The sequence below is a fragment of the Branchiostoma belcheri genome, unplaced genomic scaffold (genome assembly GCF_001625305.1).
Source record: "Branchiostoma belcheri isolate BF01 breed outbred unplaced genomic scaffold, Haploidv18h27 scaffold327, whole genome shotgun sequence".
Classification (NCBI taxonomy): domain Eukaryota; kingdom Metazoa; phylum Chordata; class Leptocardii; order Amphioxiformes; family Branchiostomatidae; genus Branchiostoma; species Branchiostoma belcheri.
In genome coordinates this window covers 132387-143587 of record NW_017803940.1, presented here as the reverse complement: position 1 = coordinate 143587, position 11201 = coordinate 132387, and the positions used below count along the sequence as shown (strand labels likewise).

Here is an 11201-nt window from a genome sequence, read left to right as displayed (position 1 = left end):
CCGTCGACTCGCCTCACAAGAAAGCTTACCGCGGGATTATACAATCACATATCTTCTTTATTGTAACTTATTGATAATATTTAGACTTCCTAATTTGCTCCCAATGAATTTTGGAGCCGAGAATGTACCTTTCCCCTTTCGATATCATGACCTGAAATTAGGCAATTTTAGTGCAATTTCCCCGTGTATTTTCGCCTTGATGCAGATTTCGCGCCAAGAGGAAATTTGTTGGGTGAGAAAGAGCAAATCTTAAACTTTCTGATAGTAGTTGACTTACTTTCGATTTCGAGGGAGAAACGGGTTTCCCCCGAAATTCCGTCAGGCCTTGTTACGGGAAAAGGCAGAAATTTACACCAAATAGAACGCGCATCCCTGGCGCGCCGGTGTCTAAACTACGTGTGTTCTACGGAGCGCGCTCCTCTCCTACATGTCCTATACATCGCTAGATTTAAATTATTGTCGATCTATGTCTAAACTACTTTTAGTTAGACCACGCTGGGTGTTAATTCATCTTATATCTAAACAGGTTCTTTTGATTTTGCACTGAGAATATATGTTTCTGGTCCCTTGATAGCTACGACCGATCTGAAAACTCGAAACCAGCGTCTGCCTAAACGCGGGGAAACATTATACTCTCGTAGCTTCCTGACCTTTGAAAAATTAATTATAGCAAGCGGACCATTAGAACTAGAATACCTCACACATTGATTTATGATTGGGGTAATTCAAAGAATAATAATTGTATCCGTTTTTCTCGATTTGAATGACACTGGGTTTAAACAGTTACTTTAGAAAAGTTACATGTATTCACCTGCTGGTTCAGTAAAATGTAGCCTATGGAAGATAACCCAACAATTCTGGTCCCTAGTCAGGGCAGTGCAACATGTACATTGTACATTTATGTTGTGATTATTGGTAAGTTTATCCTGGATCTGTTATATCCAATCTACATGTATAGTCCATGTGTACTGCTTACTGTAATAAGATAACAGGTCCTCATGTCCCTAGTTTTACACAGTAGCATTTGTTTATTTCTAAAAGTGATGGGAAATCCCTAAACATATCTCTCTCACATACATGTTAATTGTCCGTTATATTGATTAATCAATTATACACAAAATTACCAAAGAGCCATTAAGGTTGCTTTAACATTTATCTCATTACCAAATAACGAAGTAGTACATTTTGTTGTGGATTGGGATATCAAATACTTGTGATATCAAAGTCTCATTACATTGTAGATATTTTACAGTACATATATTACTTAACACATGCTTGAAAGTTAGAGTAGACATTGGATGCTGAATCGAATATTAAATACGCTCCCAAATTGTATTAACATTACAATAAACAAACTAAATGGGAATTAAGATCTCTGTACATAATACATCTTATATATATATCCATAATCTCAAGCTAAATATAACATCCTGGTATCCTGCTGGTGACAATCCTGTTGGGCATGGCTTTCACCTGCAAGATGGAAGAATAAAAAAGAATCATTAAGAATATTAATGATATAACACCAAATTAAACCCAATTCACTCATTAAGCAACATCAGAGAATTCTGAATCTGAAATGTTATTCAATGCAGACAAGCTGCCTATGTAAATGTCATCTATGAAATTAACATCCTGATCCTCACTAGTTAAAAGTCTTTCTGAATCATCATGAATTTCCCAATTTTTATCAATATGGAGTAAATTAAAATATTCAGAATGAAATGTTGAACTTGGCATAGAAGAAATAAGTAATTTAGATTTGGACTGTACAGCTTGTATAGAAGTCCCATTCCACCCACTGGGACTTTCAGTGACAGCTGCATAGGTCCCCGGGCTACCACTATTTATGTTGTCTACTATATTGAAGTTACAGTAAAAGAACCTTTTGTCCAGCTATGCAAACTCTTCCAAAGTCAATTTATCCAAAACCCCAGAAATCAATGTTTATGAGAATCACTGAAATAACTCTCACCAAGGCAATTTCAGAGTTAATTGCATTAAATCATCAGATTGGCTATAGGAATAAATCAATGCATAATTTATCATATGAAAAGGATAACTACACTGGCCTTCAGAGACAAAAAAAGTAATGGAAGACGTGAAAAGTCTCCTAAAAATTAGAGCAATAAAGAAATGTCCAAAGTTTCAAAATCAGAAAAAGAAATTTCATACTTTTGCATAGTTAACACAACAATAAAATTGCAAACAACAGGATTTGTTTCTTTAGAAATTTGGAACAGGTCACTTTCATGCTGGGGGTTGGTATTTATCAAATGGAATTAATTTGGAGGATTCTTGATGAATAATAGTATTCATATATAAAAAGGATGGCCAGGTGCCAGAATTGATACTATCCTTTAAACCTTTTAGCATAGAAGCAAAACTAGACTCTTGATCATATTTTGGAGAGTTAACTCTTGCAGAATACAATACTAAATGAAGGGATTCTATAATATGATGGGTAATGTCCGCCATTTTGGGAGATAAACACGCTGCCCCGCGAACATTTAAATCCCCATGTTTATGTAGTAAAGGTGTGTACACCTTGCCTTGGGAAAGGTGTAAGCCGTTCTGGCGTTAGCTTCCGAACGGCTACGTTAGGATAGATCTAATTCTTAAGGATAAACGGAGTTTTGCGTGGAAAGTATTAGTTCAGACGTGTTTTTTCTGTGTGCTTCGTGTGTGTGTACCGGCAAATTATGCCTGTGTCCTGTGTGTGTTTTTGCTGGTCGTAAGTGAAGATTTTCGTTGCGATTTCGTGCCGAAACGGAGGTCCTTCCTTGGAAGAAATCGGACATTGGAAAGTGCCGGCATTAAAGGCCTTTTTCGCGAGAGAGAGGACTCAAAACAACTGGGAGAAAAGCCGAGCTGCGAGCTTTGGCATACAGCGCCGTGCAGTTCGGTATACCCGTGAAGCAGGACGAGATCGCCGAGGACAGGGCACGATCTACGCAGTACGCCGAACTGTTGAAGGTTAATGACACAAAACTACCTGATGCCCTGCTGGACTTGACCGAAGGGTGGCTGAAGGAAAAGGACGCCGTGGATTATGGCCTCCGGTCGGCTTCACGGACATCGCCAAGTGGCTGCTGTGCGAGGCCCCGTGCGTCAGCGAACCAAGAGACAGCAGCTCTAGGACGGATCGGAAGACAGCAACACTGCACGATCGTCTCCTCAGCGACTACAAAGACACGGGGTACAACCTACGTCACGGGATGGCCAGACACATTCGGTGGTGGGAAGGATCTATCAGCCGCGACGCGCAGACCCTTTCGACGCGGGGCGGAGAAATCAGCCGCCCGCGCGGACCAATCAGTCGCATCGCGCAGACAAATTCGACGTCACGCGGACCTATCAGCCGCGCGCGCGGATATTTCAGCTGTGAGATGGCGCTATCAGGTGTCTCCCAGCTGCTTCCAGTGACCGCTGAAACACCCGCAGCAAGGTAGGTCCTCCACAATTTCCTCTTCTGGCGTTATATAGAGACAGCGACTGCTTTTCTAACTAGGCCTATCAGGTGGCGGACTTTCCAAGGGTCATCCGAAGCCAGAAATAATCGGCAGGTCTTACAATTAAATCGAGATATAGGGAGCACAGTCCAACATCGGCGACACATCACGTCCATATTATCAAGGTAAACAAACGCCAAACACAGCATTTTGGGGCCATTAGAAGTAAATAAATCCGCAGATACGACTTGTTGGCTGTAATTGGGTGTCCAGAACAGCATACCTGTACTCTGGAACCGATGTAATAGGCCTGCAGTGTGAAAACGTGAGGTGAAAGTGATACCGCTATAACGCCCCCTCCCCCATTTTTAGTACGGACCACGTGTAGTACGATGTTAGTTCTAAGACGCAGTAACTTTATCTTGGTAACACTGGTTCTTTTTTTGATCATCATAGATATGTTGTATTCATTTAAAGTTATCAATTACATGTATGTTCATGTAGACAAGTTTATTTAATTTTCCTTTTAAATCTCTATTTCAGCCATGGAGTACAAGTTTGATGAATAGAACAGGTTAGTAACGTTACCTGTGTCCACACCTGTTCTACTCAACAACCGCAGTGTTGGAGATGACAGTGCCCAGTTTGTGAGAAGGAGTTTAAGTGCAGAAAGTATCTAAAGAAGCACATGACAGTGCACTCTGAAAGGAATTTTTTGTGTGATACTTGTGGCAAATGCTTCAAGTTTAAAGAAGTCCTCAAAAGGCACCACAAAACCAAAGATAATCCAAGATTAAAGAAATTTGTATGTGAGAAGTGTGGAAGGAAGTTCCATTCAAAAGAAGAACTTGAGCATCATGCTCCCGTCCATATGTAGACCATATTTTGTTTTTCATGCCACACCAATTTAATTTGTTGTATCTCTGATTCGCCTGCTTCAATTTTTTTTTGATTTGGAAAAAAAAAGATTCAGATTCAGAATCATGTCCAAAATGCTCATATTTTGGCCCAAACAGTTGAAGAAAGCTCCTTGTCTTCCTATAGGTTTCAGTTTATTCATCATTTAAGCAAGAAAAAGGCATTGGTTTGATAACATCCAATAAATTCATTGTTTGAATTATAAACCAGTCTGGTATGTTGACATCATAGATCCTATAATAGCTTCTAGGGCCGTCAGATTATGCCCAGGTCTGTTTTTATTTCTTTTTTGCCCTGCCGCTTCATATTTATACTGAAAAAAATCTGAGAACCAACAAATCAAATTGGTGTGGCCTCAAGTTTAACTATGTTGGTTGGTTTGTACCTTGTAGATCTGTAGACTCTGTATCCAACTTTGTTCATCTTTTCAAGAGTAAACTAAGTGCCTTTTAGACCATGCTTTATTTCTGTTTTTCAACTATGATGGTTAGTTTGTACCTTACCTAGACTCTGTATTCAACTTTGTAAAGATTTTCAAGAGCAAAACTAAGTGCCTCTTAGACCATGTTTTGTTTCTGTTGGTTGGTTTGTACCCCATGGATCTGTAGAATCTGAATTCAACTTTGTAAATATTTTCAAGAGCAAAACTAAGTGCCTTTTACACCATGTTTTATTTCTGTTTCTGTTGGTTGGTTTGTACCTTATGGATTTGTAGAATCCGAATTCAACTTTGTTCCTTTTTGAAGAGTAAACTTAAGTGCATTTTGATTGCAGTATCATTGTTTCTCAGGTGATGTACAAGATCAAAAACATGTTACAATTCAGGAAAAATAGATGTGTACAGATGTAGAATACATCTGGTCATCTATAGCTATGAATGAAACTGCAGTACATAGTGATTACAATCATTTTTGTCAAGTGATGTATAACAATAAAAAGAACATGGTATTCTTCGTTTTCACGTGACGTCACAAACGCGTTCGAATGTTCCGGCGGCCATCTTGGATGATATGTTGCGATATTCGAGCCACATCAGCTGTGCGTTCATCGGGACGGGAGATGTTTCATTTCTCGGCGCTAGGAACCGTGTCATCTAGTTGTCCTGTTGTTCGGAGAAATACTGGATCGTGCACTGCATCGTGTCAATGTCTTCTTCAGTTAGTTCTGTCCAATCTGACGTCCTGCATCACCCTTCAACGGCGTTGTTACGTCTGGCACTACAGGTGGATCAAAAACAGCATTTTCTCTACCTAGCGCCAGTTTTCTCCACATAATACCAGTCCTCCATGCTGTATATGGCTGTGGTCATAACAATGAAAGGGACAAAGGGTATAACTTATACGGGATTCCAAAAGAAGCTCAAGGGGAAAAAACGAGAGTATTTTTTTGAGGAAAGACGAATGGCTGCTGAACATCAACAGAGCCAACCTGACGCCGACAAAGTGCGCATACTCTCAAGATGTAGCCAACATTTCAATCCAGGTAAGTCGTGGAAGAGAATAATATTTCTAATGAATAAGTTCCCCTTTTTTCCTGGTACAATGTACTCATTTTTTGTTTACGGCATTAGTGGGCTCATTCGCGGAGCTCGGCGGCTCATGTGCTGTTTTTGCCCGCCTGCCATCTTTCCCGGTCCCGGGTGTTTTTGGTGCTGCTAGCTGTAGAGTCTTCGCGGTCATAATTATATTTACGTACACAACAAGTTCCTGTTGTTCTTGTATTTCTGTTACACAAAGTATGTCAGATAATAATTTGTTGCGTTTTTTGTATAAACCCTGCAAAATTGCTGTTTTGATGTGTGGCTGTTGATATGCTGGAAGCACGGGAATTGCTTTGAACCAATATATACTTCCCATAGTTCAATTGCTCCGATGGCTCAGTTGGTAGAGCAGACGTCTATTAGCCACTGCGGGCTTCGGCTGCAGGTTCGATCCCCTGCTGATATTTTTTTCTTTTGTAAACGTGCTTTCACTTTTTTTTCGAATTATTCTTAGTTGAAGGTGTCAATATGGTTTTGTTTTTCACAACTTTACAGGACCAACCTCTGGGTTATACAGTATGAGGGTAAGAGTTGACAGGATCATGTTAATCACAGGATTATCAAAGAAACCTGTCAATAGTGCAAAGAACAATTCGTATTGGCAGGAACATCCTTTGAAATAGTAAGAAAACACTTGACTTAGTAGTGATTTTCTACTACTAATAATCTCACTTCATTTCACTCTTTCAGGGAAACCGGCCAGTTTGTATTCACCCACAGAAACTGACTGGGCCCCAACTGAGAACCTTGGGCACAACAAAGTGGACATTACCCTTAGCATAACAAGCAGATGAAGATTGAGGAAGATTATTCAAGTATGCCCCTGATATTTTGAACAAAACGTAGTAATGTTTTATTGATGAAAATTGGAACAGTTAATTACTTATTGTGATCTTTTTTGACAAGAAAAATGGTTCTGTAAAATGCATTTACAATATGTAATGAGAAGTATTGATTTATTTCATTTTAAGCTGGTAGACATAGCAACAAAGTGTGATGCAGGATGTCAGACAGACTTGACTGGAGCAGATATTGACATGATGCAGGGCACAGTCCAGTATCTCTCCGAACAACAAAACAACTTAAAGACACAGCTCCTAGGACTCCAGATATATAAGAACAGTTTTAGTAATAGGGGGTGGGGATGATAAGGTCAGATTTTATACTGGTTTAAACAACTTTCTCATATTGATGGATGTTTTGAATGTTGTTGTGTCTCATGTTAATTAAGTGTACATCACAGAATGGAATCTCGCCCTTTCAACAGTTCATTTTAGTTTTAATGAGGCTCAGGCTTCCTATCTCTCTTCAAGATCTCTTTGTCCACTGCATGTTGAATTTTTGACAGATGGATAACTGCAATTAATAACAATCTCAGTTTTTTTTATTCTATGTATAATGGATGCTACCTGTAAAATGTATCTATTGTGTCAACATTTCTGGGCATTGCAATACTTTGCTTGTACCAAGAAGGTTAAAGCTTCCTACTTGAATGTACAGCATTATATGATACATGTAATGACATACAAGCATGCATGTTGTGAAGTACATGACATTGTATAATGGTTTGTATTATCATCACAGTATATTTGATGCTGCATGTATCTATTGTATCAACATTTCTGGTCATTGCAATACTTTACTTGTACCAAGGAGGTTAAAGATCCTTGCTTGTACAGTATTATTAGTACTGCACAATCATCAAGGATCTGTAACAATTTATATAATAATGACATACAAGCATGTATGTTTGAAGTTCATGTATAATGGTTTGTATCATCATTTTATCACAGTATAATTGATGGTACATGCATCAACATTTTCTGGGAATTGTAATACTTTACTTGTACACTATTATATAATAATGACATACAAGCAATGCATGCATGTTTTGAAGTACATGTAGAATGGTTTATTTATTTATTCATTTGGCTTACAAAGAGGCCAGGGTGTCCCAACTAGTCAAAGACTATTACTAAGGGACACTTAAGCTCCTGTTCTGTATAACAGGAGCTTTCAGACTAATTTGCATCATCTTGTCTTGACTTGTCTAACTTTTGTTCCTTTTTCGACTTCCAAAAATTTGTCTTCACTTTATTTGCATATCGATCAACAGGTTGTGCTTATAAACCTATTTTCCCCTCTGGTCTCTCAGTCACTGACGAAAGCTAGTGGATACTAGCTGAAACGTCTGACGTTTTCAAAATCATATCCAGTTGCTTGAGTAACTGCTTTTTGGCTTACTAAGGGACACCCTGAGGGGAAGATGAAAATTATTAGACATACATAGAATGCATATTACAATTTACAAAATCACATGCTTAGTGAAATATACAATTATGTAGAATGGTTTGCATCATTCTCGCAGTATAATTGATGGTGCATGTATCTATTGTATCAACATTTCTGGTAAACCACAGCAATGTACTTAATAATGAAGACATATAAGCAAGCATGTATGTTTTATGAAATACATTTATAATGGTTTGCCTCAGTATGTTGGTACTGTCCATTGGCTTCTATCTTGGGTGTAGGTTCTTGATTTTTTAGTTTAGCAGTGACTGGTGACCCGAGAAGAACAAGAACCTGGCCCTGCATGACAGTCACAGTTGTTTGTTGTGAGTCAGTGAGTGCTTCACCTATGGAAACAAACAACGAAGAAACAGGAAGATTGTTAGACGGTCGCCTGAAAAACGAAGGGACTGCACACATGAAATTGTATATCACACTGATGTCAGCATATATTGTTCCAGTAGCACTAGCAGGCGTTTGTTTGCTTAACGATTTTCGTCGGCTTAATCGTCAAAGAATGCAAGCCATCCGGGTCTAATTGGCATCTGTAGCGATAGGACAACAGTCATAGACGTGATAGAGACACCTGTGATCCCCGGACATGCCGTAGGACCCACTCGATCAAGGATTACAAACACCAAATTGAGTTATGACGACCCGGGACCCCCACGTTATCAAGGTTCCGTCTCCATACCATTTTTACAAACTTTTCTCACTGTTTATTCCTGCCCAAGTTCGTCAAAGTCTACATGTGATCGACTCGTAGAAGGAAGTTTTATTCAGAAACGGACTAGAAGTTTGTAAGACCTACGTGCGAGTCGCAGGAGCACACTGTATAGTAGTCGGCCTGCTCGCCGCGCCGTCCCTTATAATCTAACACTACAACAGTAGCTGACTGCAAAAGTCTATGGACGTCAGACAGGATGGAAATTGCCCCTTTACTTTTTCTCGATTACAAGAAAAGGACGTTGTGAGTCCCCAACGATATGATCTGGGACCCAGGGTAGACTCGGTCACCGCTTGAAGCGGGCTTTTACGTTAACTTAAAGCGTGCGTTATGTGTGGCAATTGATGGTGTAAGGTTACAAAATGTACGAAGGGAATCGCAAGGGGATATCCCCGAGTGAACTTACCCGTGCTGAAACAACTGGATCTTGTCTGGACTAATCGTCCTCGTATACAGGATGTCCACCCAGCCGGAGACAAAGAAATTATAGGCCTCCATGGACGTATATGCATTCATTCCTTGGTGACCCACGATGTTGATAGTACTGTCTGGGTACTCCCACCATCGGCACTAGCGCAAAATCGGTCTGAAACGCCGATTTTTCCAGAGAGTGGGGGTCGAAACCTATTATGGCGACTTTGTCCTCGTACCTAGCTTTCGCAACCTCACTTAAGTTAAAGACTCATAATACGGCGACTAAGGCAAAGCGCGCACTTGGACCCGTTGATAGTGCTATCTTTGTTATGTTCTATTTTGCCAGGTTATCATCCAAGATGGCGGCGATGCGTGACGTATGAGTTTTCGAACGTTCGGTGAAAACGATCTTATTCTTTTTTTTAAGCCCTTTCGCAATTACTAGTGCGCCTGCGCGAATTTCACGTTCGATCCAGAAATTGGAGATAAACAGAGAGATAAACAGAACCGCGGACGCCCTTGTGCCAAGCACCATCATGTCTGAATTTCCAGCTTACACACGGCGTTACCGGTGGTGACCCGCCTTGGGCTGAGTTCCAACGATGTTCTGGACCTAGTTTGCCGAAAATATCGTGATATCTTTCTCTTCAAGGGGATTTACGGTAGGTTTTTTTGACGATATGCAAGCTAGCGCTACCGCCTGCATGCCCCCCTCCCCTCATGTTTTCTGCTCAATTTTCCTGACCAATCTCGATAAAACGAGTTTTGGAACATCTATTTTATTTTTAGAGTGGTTATATGGGTAAAATAGTGTGGAATCTTTTACTGGCATATGGTTTGGACAGTAAAAATTTCGATAAATAGCATTGGCTTTTGTCTGCACAACAGGCCGATATGCGTGGCACGTCTTTGTCTCGTGTCACCGCAAGCACATAAAGCTTTCTAACCTCACGATAATAACCATGAATGAATAGCACATGCAGTGAGTGCACCAATAATTTTAGTAAATATTTAGTGTGGTTTTCGTAGTAGGAATACTAGGATACATGGTGGTGGGGTAGGGTTTTATGCATGCAAAAATTATGCTAGTGCAGTCAAGACAAATGTTTTGAACTTAAATCCATGTAGTATCACTTTTTGTTCAATTTTCCTCTCTTCTTCTTTTTACAGTGTTACTGTCCATCATGAAGCTGTGTGCAGTAGTGAATTACAGCAATTCAACATACCATCTAGACAAATGGACATGCCAAAAAACATGGTACCAAACTTGGCTGCTGCGACTGCCCCCACCGTTCAAACTATTCCCATTCCCTACTGAGAACAAAAGACCCGATGCCAGAAGACGGTGGAACAAACTAATAAACAAGAAAGACTCGGTTAGCAATAAAAACTGGGTTAACAAGCCACATGATAGGGTTTGTTCTCAACACTTTATAGATGGCAAACCCACAGCAGCACATCCTGACCCCGTCCTACATCTCGGCTACACAGGGCCTTCATCTGACCAGAAGGTAACGCCAAAGCGACCACCTCCATCAAAACGTGTTGCGGTTCCTGACCCCCCAAAAAAGAAGCCACGTACATGTACTAGTATTGATGAAGATGATGTTGTAATGACTCCGGTGGAAAAGACAGAGCATGACCACAGGTACACTTACAAATGTGACTGCAGATAAGAATGTGACTGTCAGGGCTGTATAACTAGTACAGTACTGTATAAGTAAGCAAATACAGATAAACACACTGGAACATAGGGTGGAAGAACTAGAGCAGGAAGTCATCTCGCTTAAAACTCAACAGAAGGTCTCTGAAAAAAATCATGTGGAAAGAAACAGATGTTTACTGCTGACAGTCTGAA

At 40.1% G+C, this 11201-nt stretch overlaps 1 long non-coding RNA gene across 1 annotated transcript; it reads left to right on the top strand.

Annotated features, from left to right (window-relative positions):
• The first annotated feature begins 9804 nt into the window (after window positions 1–9804).
• On the top strand, window positions 9805–10906 carry LOC109475095. Its single transcript, XR_002140518.1, has 2 exons — window positions 9805–10005; window positions 10514–10906. It is a non-coding gene; the product is annotated as an uncharacterized LOC109475095 (long non-coding RNA).
• The last annotated feature ends 295 nt before the right edge of the window (window positions 10907–11201 follow it).